Below are 13,859 nucleotides of genomic sequence, written 5' to 3'. Positions count from 1 at the left end.
CTCCACCTTTCTTTTTCACTGTCTCACACAAAATGGCGGACAACACTTCCTGATTTCTACCGATTCGAATGTTGACTGACATGTAACCACCAATCAGAATTACGCTCGCTCACGGCACGGTGCGCGGCTATAGATATTTATGTACTTTTAACTGCAATTTTCTCAGGAACTACTGAACAGATTGACACCATATATGCAAAAGGCACATCCCTGACCTGAGGACTACCTCTTTGCCAAATTTCAAGTAATTCTGTTCAGCCGTTCGGGCTGTACCTTCGACTAAAGGTCCTATGGGAAAATGCATGGGGAAAACGTGTTTTGGGACCCCCCCTTTTTTCTCAGCCCCCGCTTGATGAATCACCCCAAGACTTCCAGGGTAGGAGCTGAGCGGAGCGCCCCATTATTTTTTAAAATTTCGCGAGGATCCATCAAAGGGCGCCAAAGTTATTCAAAATAGAATTTTCAGATTTCCTATGGAATCACGGTCCTAACTATAACTATCTACTGGCGACCGCCAGTAGATAATGTACAAAAAAATACTTTTCATTCTGTTGTACCCAATATATTCAGAAACATGTCAGTCTCAAATTTTTAACACAAATACAAATGTTGCTATTTTTATAGACCACATCTTATTACATACCGTAACGGACACACAAGGCGCACACAATATGACTCACTGGTGTCTCTATGCTAGGGTTATCATAAGTTCTATCATTGGCATTTCACATGGACACATCCAGGTTCTGTTGGTTTTTGGGATCATTAGGTTGTAGATCCATTGTTACAAAGAGTGATTCTTCACATCTTGTTTTGATTGAATTTCTCTTTCTTGTTCTTTGAATTTTCTGCAGTTTTTACTGTCTACTGCTTAGCACCAAACTTTTTGATGCTACTCTTAAATTATTTTTTCTTTACTAACAGTTACCCCTGACAAAGAGTAGTATACCCAAAATACCTCCAATGTTTTCTAAAGATAATCCAGCAGCATTCATCTCCAAGTGTGGAGTAACATTTGTGTTTGTGTTAAAAATTTTAAACTGACGTATTTCTGATTAAATTGTGTACAGCAGAATAAAAATAAATTTTTGTATATCGTCAAAATATAAATAAGGTTTGTTTGACATCGAAGCCTTCGCACACAGTCGTGCATTCGGGGTCCAGTCAACCTCAGTTGTTTAGATAGTTTGCTCAAATGGTCTCAAATGGTCTCTTTAGGATAAAGTTTAATTGAGTGCATTATAAAAATGTCCCAACTTTAATTGCACCCAGGATGTAGAAAAATCTTCTGACAGTACAATGTGATATTATCATTAAAGGTTGTTGACAAGCAATGGTCTTCAATGCATGAGGACCCTGTTTTGTTGAGACTTCTACAAGCTTTACACATTTGTGGATAAAACTCCTGTGGCCAATTCCATTGATGTCGCTCTGTGGTTTTGGGTAAAGTGCAACAGCTTATGAAATGTTAAGCAACCTCAATTATAAATTCCAAGTCATTCTCTGTACAATGTATAATTATAATTAGATGAAACTAAAACGCTGACTTGCTTAATATAAAATTTGATTCCATTTAATGTGTCTGATGCCTAAATAAGTAAAGCCAAAAACCCATATTAAGGGTAATATTACAAGATTTTCTATCACTTCTCAACCAGTGAATCCAATAATTTGTAATGTACTGATTATAAGTTTGGTTCAACTTCATCATTCACTCAGTTTAGGAATAAAACAGATCATGATGGATCTCTGTGGTCTAATATGTTTGGAGTGGTTAATACAACAGTAGCATAGATTCAAAGAAGTTACATTAAATGTTTCTTTTGGATTGTGATATTATAACAGGTGTTTATGATTAATTTTGGCGATAGTGTGGAACTGATTATTTGCTTCATTAGTTTAAAACTCAGAAATACAGAACAAAAATAGAAAAGAAAAACATTACAATTAAAAAGAGAAAAGGCTATTTTTAGAGCCATCTCTAGTGTTCCAAGAACATAACAATTTCTACCTGTTTATCTCTTTTATTCCTAAATTATATAGAGCTTTCCACTAAAGTCGTGCTTAGTCATTATTGTTTACCAGGAGTTTATCTACAGCAATAATTATGAAATAATGTAATTCTAATATCTGGTATATCTGTGCTTAAACACTGCAGCCTATGTCCAAAAGCCTTGGAACAGAATAAAAACAGCAGTGACTTTTAGATGGCATAGTCCCTGACAGCGATTTCTATAACTTCACTGATGTCAAGGACTAATTAAAAACCAAAAGAACTTTAATGTCCGTGGAGCTTGACGTGGAGTAGTAGATCCAGCACATCGACAAGTGTGTAGGATCATTTTTGAGAATCTGCAAATCCTAAACGCACAATTTAAATGGACCTTTTACAGTTTAAAAACATTGATTGTCACCAAAAACGACCATCTAGATGATACCTCCTCTGTATGTGAGTTTAGAGTGAATTCAGAATCTTAAAAAATGCATGGGATTCACGAACCAGAGGCCCTGCAACATATCCATATAGAATGGCTGAAAAACATGTTCACCTTACAAGTGTCTCTGGGAGGGATTACATTGTTCATTAATTCTCTCCCTCCAAACACCCCACTAATGGTATGCAATACTCAGAAACCACAATTCTGCACACAATCAGTTTCTGTGGAGGTGATATAGGAAGGGGTCCATGGCACCTAGCATATAAGTGCAGGATTTTCAAAAAATGTACATTTATTTTACGCACAATTTTTAGAATAACGTACTGACACTGAAACTCCAGAAACATATTTTCAGAAAACAAATTGCATGTTTTGTATTGTCTTGTAGGCGCAGAATACAAGTTCTACACTTCTGACTATTCACAATCTACAAATACATTGGTCTTCAGAAAACATGATATTATGGTTGTTAGACCTGGAATCTTTGGCGTGGTTACCCCTGACTTTTTGCCTCTGCCTCCTGTATTTTTGACACTATGCTGGATTTCGTTTTTGCTGGTTTAGATGCTTTGGGCACTTTGCCACTGCTGATCAGTGTCAAAGTGCAAGTGCTCCCTAGGTAAATTGGTATATTGAATGGTTATCCATGATTGGTATATTTGTTTCACCTGTCAGCCCCTAGTAAAGTGCACTGACTGTGCCAGGGCTGGTGATTCAAATGCTACTAGAGGGCCTGCAGCACTGATTGTGCCACCCACATGAGTAGCCCTAAAATGATGTCTTAGGCCTGCTTGCGGTGCCTATGTGCAGTCCAGGACTGCCATGTCGACCTGGCCAGTGCAACCACTGACCAGGCCTTATCCTTCCCTTTCTGTACATGTCAGGCATCCCTATGGTGGCCCTAGGTACCCCCCTGGGCTGGGTGCAGTGTATCTGAAAGGTAGGGCATGTACTGAGGTGTGTAACATGCCCTGGTAGTGAATTACAGGCATTTTTCGTGTTTCACTGCTGAGAGGCTATCTTGCCAATAGGACAGAATGGGGGAGGCTGTTTACATGCCTATCTTCCCCTAAAGGCAAGATAGAAAATCCAAGTTTGGTATCTTTGTGTTCAGAATTTAATTATACATCTTTTTAGCAAGATGGTTTTTAAATTCACTGTGTGAGAATAGCTCTTTTTAGAAAGTAGCTATTCTCCTGTTTAACCTTCCTGTGTGCCTGTGTGCAGATTGGCTGACTGGTGTCATGTGATGGGCTAGGTGGCTCCAGGAGTCTGGATGAGTCAGCAGCAGGGTGAATAGGGAGATCTGCTCTAGATGGGTGGGAGGAGTAGCCCCTGGGTTTGAGTAGGGTTGCCTCTGCCAGCACAATGCTGGCTCCACCCCCTGCTGGCCAGGCTGAGGACTCTGCCTCTGCCAGCACAAAGAAGGCTCCACCTCCTGCTGAGCGTCTAACGACCCTGCCCCTCACTCTGAAAGGAACCAGGTGCTCCAGGGCAGAGCACACCCAGGAACCGGTTTGAGCAGGGGAATCCCCCCACTGAAACAAAGAGAGACAAAGACTTGGAGGGGTATAAGAAGAGGACCCCAGACAACAAAATTTTAGATCACTGTGGAACTAGGAAGGAACCTCTGCCAAGGAGAAAGCTGGAAGGAACTGAAGAGGAGAAAACTGCCTGCTTGCTGTTTTGCTTTGCTGCCAAGGAGAGGGGAAGGACTTTGCTGTGTCCCCTTCTTTTGATTCTGATCTCCAAGGGCCTGAGAAGAGCTGGCTTCCTGTTAAGATGTCCCAGGAACAAAAGGACTTCACCACCAGCTCCCCTGGAACTCTGCTGAGGGAGTTCTGACCTGCCTTGGAGTGCTTGCCTAGTCTTGGGGCCTCAGGAGGTCGTTTTGCTGTGTTTGGGAGCTGGAAAGCAGAAGCGTGAACAAGAGTAACTGGTACCCAACGCATCATCCGATTGCGAGTCGCAAGAACGAAAGTGCGAGGAGAATTTCATCGCGGCGTCATCGCAGCACCCGGAGTCCCCGCATCGCCGAGTGCGTCGAGCATCGTCCCGGTGCGTGAAGTTTTCTGACGCTGCGAGGGTCGTCGCAGAACCAGTTTGCGATCCGCACCACTGCCGGTGCATGAAAGTATCCAGTCGCTGCGTGTGTCGACGCAGAGTCCCGTCCGGTGACGCATCGAGGGTTGCGGCGCCAGAAGTCAACGCCGCGCACCGCGCCGCATCAAGGGTTGCAGCACCAGAAGTCAACGCTGCGCCGCGCATCACGCCGCATCGAAGATCGTCGCATCGTACCTGTGCATGAAGCTTCCCCCTAAGAAACCTATGCAACGAAAGCCAAAGTCATCGAATCCTCCCCCTAACACTAAGAAGTACAGGCAGTGGGTGACCATCAAAGGGAAGAGGGTGGAGGCTCTCAGGGACACTGGAGCCAGTGTGACTACGGTCAGGTGTCAGTGGGTCCCTGAGGAGCTGATCATTCCCGATGTACTTCACCCTGTAGTGTCAGCTGACAACTCCGTGCGCCTTTGCAAGGTAGCACATGTTCCCTTTGAGTGGGGGGGTGTCTCAGGTCCTCTCAGAGTTGTTGTGAGTCAATCCATGCCAGTAGACTGTCTGCTAGGTAATGACCTGGAGAGTTCCCCATGGAAGGAGGTGGAACGCCAGGCTCATTTGGAGATGTTGGGTTTGTGTGACCACTCGGTCCATGGCAGCCAGACAGGGTTGTGAAGCAGACCTAGAGCCTGAAACAGATCGGAGCCGGCGCATCCACCTCTGCTGCATGAAGCAGGGCTGCTGCAAAGCCTCCCCAAGATCTCAGGAGTATCGCATCGCCTTTGCCATCTTCCTTGTTATAGCTTTTGGGAACCTTATCGCAACTACAGGTACTGTTGGGCACGAGAGTGTCGCATTTTGTGCATTGAGAGTCGCATTGTGCAGGACACTGACTTTTACATCCTGGAGTACTTTCTGCAAACTCTTGAACTATATTTAAAGTAACCTTTTTAATTGTATGTTGGTTTTTCTGTAGTATTTGGTCTTGTGAAGTTTTTAGTAAAGATACCTTATTTTTCTAAAACTGGTGTGGAGTAAATCTGTAGTGTTTTCACTGTGTTACTGTGAGTGTTGGTACAAATACTTTACACATTGCCTTTGATAGCCTAGACTGCTCAGGCCAAGCTACCTAGAGGGTGAGCAGGGGTTATCTTAACAGTGTATCCCCCTTTCCCTGACTAGAAGCAAGGGTCCCGACTTGGACAGTGGTACTTACCCTGCCAGCTAGAGACCCCCAGATCTAACATTGGTGGTCAGCAGTGAGGATTAGAACTTGTATTTGTACTTGACCTACAGTAATTGGTGTACATCACTAGTTTAAGTGCAGACCAATACGCAACCACATACTGTATTTTTGATTCTATTTTTGAGTAACACTTCAAGAGCATAATGTCTCAGGTGGCAACAAGTGAGAGGACAGAATTGGAGTTTTCCATTGAGGATCTGTATTCATACAAAGTTGAGGATCTCAAGCAATTCTGCAAAGACCTTGGTTGCCCTGTGAAAAGCGGATCTAGAAAGGATGTGCTACAAAGAGTCTTGAAGGCCTGGTGGGAGGCCCAGGAGGAAGATGATGCAGATGAAGAGAATGGTTTTGTTCCCCAAGATCTGCCCGTGGGCAGACCAGTCTCACGGGCTGGCAGCTCCCATTCCAGTAGGGGTCTCACTCCAGAGGAGTTGGAGGAGAATCAAAGGGTGAGAAACCATGAATTGGAAATAATGAGAATGAAAATGAGGCAATTAGAAGTAGAGCAAGAAAAGGCGGTGGAGGAGAAGAAATTGCTTCTGGCTCATGAGTTGAGCATGAGAGAACTGGATATCAAGGCCAAGCAGGCGGAGTCCGGTTCCAATGGTGACAGCGCACAGCCAGTGCAGGGGGGTAAAGTATATATCCCCAAGGATTTGGTACAGAATTATAATAGGAGTGAGGATATCTATGCCTGGTTTACCTCGTATGAAATTGCGTTGAGAATGAATGGTGTGCCTGAACAGCATTGGGGGGCGGGCCTGAGGAAACATTTTGAGGCTTCTGGGAGGAGTGCTCTAGAGCCCTTGGAATTAGCAGGTACCATGACCTATCCCAATATGAAGGAGGCCCTATGTCTCAGGTATGGACTTACTCCAGAACAGTATAGACTGCAGTTTAGGAACTCCAAGAAGAAAGAGTCTGAGACTTGGATGGAGTGTGTGAATCTGTACTCACGTGCGCTGGAAGGTTGGATGAAGGGCAGCAAAGTAACTGATTATAAGGGGTTGTTACATTTAATTAGTTGGGAGCACTTGAGTAGTCTATGTGTTCCAGAGCTGCGCCAGCATCTTTTAGATAGCAAGCTGACGGACCCCATTGAGCTTGCTAAGGAGGCGGACCGCTGGACCAGTACCAGTGTCCACAGAGGAATTGTGAGTACCATAGCCAAAGGTGGGCAGGGTCCCCAGCAGAAGAGTGGGGGGGACAAGGGTAACCAAAAGGAGTTCTCACAAGGGCCCCAAAACAGTTCCCAGGGTAACCAGTCCCAGCCCCCCAAGTCAAAACCCAAACCAAGCTGGCCCCCTAAGGGCAGGTCGGATAACAGGGGTCCCATTAAGTGTTATCACTGTCAGGAATTGGGTCACAAATCCCCTGTGTGTCCCAAGAAATCCCAGGCACCCTCTGGTGCTCCAACACCGGGTATAGCTAGTGTAGCTTTTGGTGGGGATTTAATCTCTAGTGATTTGGAGGGATTAGCACTTATGGCCCTTGTCTCTTTAGGAGACACAGAGGTGGTCCAGGAAACCCCTGTCCCTGATAACACTAAGAAGTACAGGCAGTGGGTGACCATCAAAGGGAAGAGGGTGGAGGCTCTCAGGGACACTGGAGCCAGTGTGACTACGGTCAGGTGTCAGTGGGTCCCTGAGGAGCTGATCATTCCCGATGTACTTCACCCTGTAGTGTCAGCTGACAACTCCGTGCGCCTTTGCAAGGTAGCACATGTTCCCTTTGAGTGGGGGGGTGTCTCAGGTCCTCACAGAGTTGTTGTGAGTCAATCCATGCCAGTAGACTGTCTGCTAGGTAATGACCTGGAGAGTTCCCCATGGAAGGAGGTGGAACGCCAGGCTCATTTGGAGATGTTGGGTTTGCCTGAGTGGGTCTGTGTGACCACTCGGTCCATGGCAGCCAGACAGGGTTGTGAAGCAGACCTAGAGCCTGAAACAGTGGCCCAGGTCCCTGCCAGAAAGAGGAAGGGCAAGGGGTGTGGTGCGTCCACCCCCGCTGTTCCCACGGTCCAGGAAGGAGCAGACCCTGAGGGGGATGCCCTAGAGCCTACAGGGGAACAGGTAGCTGAGCTGGGAGACATACCTGAGCTGACCCATTGGCAGCAAGAGGGTGGTCCCTCCAGAGAGGAGTTCTGCCGAGCGCAGAAGACATGCCCTACTCTTGAAGGTCTGCAGCACCAGGCTGCAGACCAGGCAGCAGGTGCTGATCCAAAGAACTTCTTTCTCTACTGGGAGAATGACTTGTTGTACAGTGAGCCTAGGTTTTCTGAGCCCAGTGGATCACGTACCCTGGTGGTACCCACAGGGTTCAGAGACTTCCTACTGGGTCTGGCTCACGACGTGCCTCTTGCAGGACATCTCGGGCAGGACAAGACCCGACAAAGGCTTGCCACCCACTTTTACTGGCCCGGGATGAAGACGGACGTCGGTTCCTTTTGTAAATCATGCCAGACTTGCCAGGCAAGTGGCAAGGCTGGAGGGAAGTGCAAAGGCCCTCTCCAGCCTTTTCCTGTAGTGAGCACCCCATTTCGAGCAGGTGGGGATAGATATTGTGGGGCCACTGGACCCCAGGACAGCCTTGGGCAACAGGTTCATCCTGGTCCTGGTGGATCATGCCACCCGGTACCCGGAGGCTATCCCTCTCAGGACAACCACAGCCCCGGTGGTGGGCCGTGCATTGATGGGGATCTTTTCCTGTGTGGGTTTCCCCAGAGGGGTGGTATCTGACCGGGGTACCAACTTCATCTCCAGGTATATGAAGTCTCTGTGGGAGAAGTGTGGGGTAACTTATAAGTTCACCACTCCTTACCACCCTCAAGGAAATGGGTTGGTTGAAAGGTTCAACCGGACCCTGAAAGGCATGATCATGGGGCGCTGACAGAGCCCATGAGATGGAAGTGGGACGTCTTTTTTAGGCCTGGGCTAAAATTTCGTTCCGTTCGCGGAATTTGCGATAATTTGACATTTTTGCGTTCCGCGCAAAGCGCAAAAATGTAAAAATATACGCATTCCGCAGCTTGGCGATAATTTGTTTCTTGTTCGCGCTGTAAAATAATACATTCTCGCGCGCGCGCGATCGCCTTACCTGAATCCCTGCGTTCGCCGACAAGTTTTCTTGATCCGGTCGCGTTCTCCATGAGATGTATTGTTTTTAGCCATTTGCGCTGTCTCGCGACAGTTCGCGCCCGCAGTGACGTCATGCGTCGCGCGATCACGTCTTTCTTCTCGCAATCATGCACCGCGAGACAACTGAAAACAAGATGGCCGCGCCCGCGAGCAGCCACATGGGTAAGTTGGCGAGCCGCAACCATGCAGAAAATCTCGCGGGAAAAAAACTTCCGCATCTTCGCGAGATTTCCGTGTGTTTGCGATACTTTTTAACATTTTCGCGATAATTTGCGAAAGTGGATTTCGCAAATTCCGCCCACCCCTAGTCTTTTTGCCATGCCTATTATTTGCCTACAGGGAGGTACCACAAAAGTCTCTAGGGTTCAGTCCCTTTGAGCTTTTGTACGGGCACCCTGTTAGAGGACCTCTCAGTCTGGTGAAGGAGGGTTGAGAGAAATCCCCTGGGAAAACCCCGCAGGATGTGTTCAGCTATGTGCTGGCCATCCGCAACCAGACACAGCGCTTCAGGACCCTCGCTCAGGTGAACCTAGATGCCAGCCAGGATGAGATTAAGAGATGGTATGACCAGCATACCACTCTGGTGGAATTTCAACCTGGACAGATGGTGTGGGTGATGGCGCCAGTCGAGCCTTGCGAGCTCCAAGACAAGTGGACTGGGCCATACGAGGTGGTGGAGCGCAAGAGTGAAGTGACCTACCTGGTCAACTTGCGGTCTCCCAGGAACCCCATGAGGGTCCTACATGTGAACCGCCTCAAACCCCATTTTGAGAGGTCTGAAATAACAATGCTACTTGCTACAGATGCAGGGATGGAGGAGGATAGCGATCCTCTTCCTGACCTCCTGGAAGCTAAGGAGCAAGATGGGTCAGTGGATGGAGTGGTCCTCTCGCCCACCCTGACCCCAGAACAGCAGAGGGACTGTCGCCATGTGTTTGGTCAGTTTGCATCTCTGTTCTCCCTGACCTCCGGTATCACCAACTGGTGTGTCCATGATGTGGACACAGGAGATAGCATGCCTGTGAAACAAAGGTTTTACCGGGTGGCTGACAAGGTCAGGGCCAGCATCAAGAAGAAGGTTTCTAAGATGTTGGAACTAGGGGTGATTGACCCCCAAAAGCAGCCCCTGGGCTAGCCCAGTGGTACTTGTACCAAAAGCTGCTGCACAAGGTGCCACTCCAGAACTTAGGTTTTGTGTGGACTACCGTGGGCTCAATGCGGTCACGAAGACTGACACACACCCTATCCCCAGAGCTGATGAGCTTGTGGATCGGTTGGGAGCTGCCAACTACCTCAGTACGTTTGATTTAACTTCTGGGTACTGGCAGATTGCCTTAACTGATGGGGCCAAGGAGAGGTCTGCGTTTCCAACGCCAGAGGGGCACTTCCAGTTCCGTGTCATGCCCTTTGGGTTGAAGAACGCCCCTGACACATTCCAGAGACTGGTCAACCAGGTACTGTCCGGGCTGGAGCAATTCAGCGCCGCATATCTGAATGACATTGCTGTGTTCAGCTCCACTTGGGAAGAACACTTGCAACACCTCTGCGCAGTGTTGAAGGCTCTGCACAGTGCAGGCCTCACTATCAAGGCCAGTAAGTGCCAGATAGGGCAGGGTTCGGTGGTGTATTTGGGACACCAGGTAGGAAGCGGCCAGGTGGCGCCCCTACAAGCCAAGATAGATACCATCCGGGCTTGGGAACCCCCCAAGACCCAGACAGCGGTGAGAATCTTCTTAGGACTCACCGGGTACTATCGCCGTTTTGTCAAGGGGTATGGCACCATTGTTGCTCCCTTGACAGAACTAACTTCCATGAAGTTACCCAAGAGAGTGATTTGGACCAGTGCCTGCCAAGAAGCTTTTGATGCCCTGAAGGAGGCCATGTGTACAGCACCTGTACTCAAGGCGTCTGACTTCTCCAAGGAATTCATAGTGCAGACAGACGCTTCTGAGCATGGTGTGGGAGCAGTGCTCTCACAACTAAATGATGAGGACTTGGACCAACCTGTATCTTTCCTTAGCAGGAGGCTACTTCCCAGGGAACAGAGGTGGAGTGCGATTGAGAGGGAAGCTTTTGCTGTGGTCTGGGCTCTGAAGAAGCTGAGGCCCTACTTGTTTGGGACTCACTTCTGGGTTCAGACGGACCACAGGCCCCTCAGATGGTTAACGCAAATGAGGGGTGAAAACCCAAAGCTGTTGAGGTGGTCCATCTCCCTACAGGGAATGGACTTTACGGTGGAACACCGTCCCGGTACAGAACACGCCAACGCTGATGGTCTGTCCAGGTTTTTCCGCCTTAGCAATGAGAACTCCCAAGAGGGTGGGTAGTTCTCCCCACTTTCAGCTGGTGGGGACACGTGTTAGACCTGGCATCTTTGGCGTGGTTACCCCTGACTTTTTGCCTCTACCACCTGTATTTTTGACGCTATGCTGGATTTCGTTTTGCTGGTTTAGATGCTTTGGGCACTTTGCCACTGCTGATCAGTGTCAAAGTGCAAGTGCTCCCTAGGTAAATTGGTATATTGATTGGTTATCCATGATTGGTATATTTGTTTCACCTGTCAGCCCCTAGTAAAGTGCACTGACTGTGCCAGGGCTGGTGATTCAAATGCTACTAGTGGGCCTGCAGCACTGATTGTGCCACCCACATGAGTAGCCCTAAAATGAAGTCTTAGGCCTGCTTGCAGTGCCTATGTGCAGTCAAGGACTGCCATGTCGACCTGGCCAGTGCAACCACTGACCAGGCCTTATCCTTTCCTTTCTGTACATGTCAGGCATCCCTATGGTGGCCCTAGGTACCCCCCTGGGCTGGGTGCAGTGTATCTGAAAGGTAGGGCATGTACTGAGGTGTGTAACATGCCCTGGTAGTGAATTACAGCCATTTTTCGTTTTTCACTGCTGAGAGGCTATCTTGCCCATAGGACAGAATGGGGGAGGCTGTTTACATGCCTATCTTCCCCTAAAGGCAAGATAGAAAATCCAAGTTTGGTATCTTTGTGTTCAGAATTTAATTATACATCTTTTTAGCAAGATGGTTTTTAAATTCACTGTGTGAGAATAGCTCTTTTTAGAAAGTAGCTATTCTCCTGTTTAACCTTCCTGTGTGCCTGTGTGCAGATTGGCTGACTGGTGTCATGTGATGGGCTAGGTGGCTCCAGGAGTCTGGATGAGTCAGCAGCAGGGTGAATAGGGAGATCTGCTCTAGATGGGTGGGAGGAGTAGCCCCTGGGTTTGAGTAGGGCTGCCTCTGCCAGCACAATGCTGGCTCCACCCCCTGCTGGCCAGGCTGAGGACTCTGCCTCTGCCAGCACAAAGAAGGCTCCACCTCCTGCTGAGCGTCTAACAACCCTGCCCCTCACTCTGAAAGGAACCAGGTGCTCCAGGGCAGAGCACACCCAGGAACCGGTTTGAGCAGGGGAATCCCCCCACTGAAACAAAGAGAGACAAAGACTTGGAGGGGTATGAGAAGAGGACCCCAGACACCTAAATTTTAGATCACTGTGGAACTAGGAAGGAACCTCTGCCAAGGAGAAAGCTGGAAGCAACTGAAGAGGAGAAAACTGCCTGCTGCTGTTTTGCTTTGCTGTCAAGGAGAGGGGAAGGACTTTTCTGTGTCCCCTTCTTTTGATTCTGATCTCCAAGGGCCTGAGAAGAGCTGGCTCCCTGTTAAGAAGTCCCAGGAACAAAAGGACTTCACCACCAGCTCCCTTGGAACTCTGCTGAGGGAGTTCTGACCAGCCTTGGAGTGCTTGCCTAGTCTTGGGGCCTCAGGAGGTCGTTTTGCTGTGTTTGGGAGCTGGAAAGCAGAAGCGTGAACAAGAGTAACTGGTACCCAACGCATCATCCGAATTTCATTGCGGCGTCATCGCAGCATCCGGAGTCCCCACATCGCCGAGTGCATTGAGCATCGTCCCGGTGTGTGAAGATTCCTGACGGTGCAAGGGTCGTCGCAGAACCAGTTGCGTGCCGCACCACTCTTGGTGCGTGAAAGTATCCAGTCGCTGCATGTGTCGACGCAGAGTCCCGTCCCGTGACGCATCGAGGGTTGCGGCGCCAGAAGTCAATGCCGCGCCGCGCACCGCGACGCATCGAGGGTTGCATCGCCAGAAGTCAGCGCTGCGCCGTGCATCGCGCCGCATCGAAGATCGTCGCATCGTACCTGTGCGTGAAGGTTCCCCCTAAGAAACCTACGCAACGAAAGCCAAAGTCATCGCATCCTCCCCCTACAGATCGGAGCCGGCGCATCCACCTCTGCTGCGTGAAGCAGGGCTGCTGCAAAGCCTCCCCAAGATCTCAGGAGTATCGCATCGCCTTTGCCATCTTCCTTGTTATAGCTTTTGGGAACCTTATCGCAACTACAGGTACTGTTGGGCACGAGAGTGTTGCATTTTGTGCATTGAGAGTCGCATTGTGCAGGACACTGACTTTTACATCCTGGAGTACTTTCTGCAAACTCTTGAACTATATTTAAAGTAACCTTTTTAATCGTATGTTGGTTTTTCTGTAGTATTGGGTCTTGTGAAGTTTTTAGCAAAGATACCTTATTTTTCTAAAACTGGTGTGGAGTAAATCTGTGGTGTTTTCACTGTGTTACTGTGAGTGTTGGTACAAATACTTTACACATTGCCTTTGATAGCCTAGACTGCTCAGGCCAAGCTACCTAGAGGGTGAGCAGGGGTTATCTTAACAGTGTATCCCCCTTTCCCTGACTAGAAGCAAGGGTCCCTACTTGGACAGTGGTACCTACCCTGCCAACTAGCGACCCCCAGATCTAACAATGGCTGTATACAGCTGACACGTGTGTCGCCTCCTAGGTCTATCGCCCTGAGACTACCTAAAGACCACAGTCAATAGGAAAACGTATTCTGGTAATCGTATTTAAACACAAATATCGTATTTTACAAGTAGTTTTGGTGAGCACTGCAAAAAAGTGACACAGCAGATTCTAAATTAAGGAAACATGTGATAAGACATTGGTAGAAAT

The sequence above is a fragment of the Triturus cristatus genome, chromosome 4_1, assembly GCF_964204655.1.
Source record: "Triturus cristatus chromosome 4_1, aTriCri1.1, whole genome shotgun sequence".
Classification (NCBI taxonomy): domain Eukaryota; kingdom Metazoa; phylum Chordata; class Amphibia; order Caudata; family Salamandridae; genus Triturus; species Triturus cristatus.
The sequence above is the reverse complement of the archived record's forward strand: the minus strand, read 5'-3'. Positions refer to the sequence as shown.